Source organism: Engraulis encrasicolus, chromosome 9, assembly GCF_034702125.1.
Source record: "Engraulis encrasicolus isolate BLACKSEA-1 chromosome 9, IST_EnEncr_1.0, whole genome shotgun sequence".
Classification (NCBI taxonomy): Eukaryota; Metazoa; Chordata; class Actinopteri; order Clupeiformes; family Engraulidae; genus Engraulis; species Engraulis encrasicolus.
The window spans coordinates 11,317,504-11,317,768 of NC_085865.1; the positions used below are offsets into that span (position 1 = coordinate 11,317,504).

At 53.6% G+C, this 265-nt stretch overlaps 1 protein-coding gene across 10 annotated transcripts in view; it reads left to right on the forward strand.

Annotated features, from left to right (window-relative positions):
* Nucleotides 1-47, forward strand: part of eya1 (EYA transcriptional coactivator and phosphatase 1) — a 184,929-nt gene extending 184,882 nt beyond the window's left edge. For all 10 annotated transcript variants that reach the window (XM_063206475.1, XM_063206474.1, XM_063206476.1 and 7 more), the window contains one exon: nt 1-47. This exon is cut by the window's left edge and continues 521 nt beyond it. The gene's annotated coding sequence lies outside the window, so the exon portion shown is untranslated.
* The last annotated feature ends 218 nt before the right edge of the window (nt 48-265 follow it).

The window sequence follows — 265 nt, forward strand, 5'->3', positions numbered from 1 at the left end:
CAAGTCGACCACAGTACCACAGTGCACCATCCTGAACAGTACCCAAAACCCCCCAACACCCCCCCCCCCCCCCCCCCCCCCCCCCCCCAACCCCCCACACTGCATATCTCTTCGCCACCGTACCAGACAGAGCCTGCAACAGGTTCACCACTCTGGGATGCATTTCTGGAAACCAAAGTTCCTTACTACATTAGCTACTTTGCTGTTTTCAATGCATTTTTCCCATTGGCAACTACCAAAGTTGCTAACAGGCTAACAACTTCTC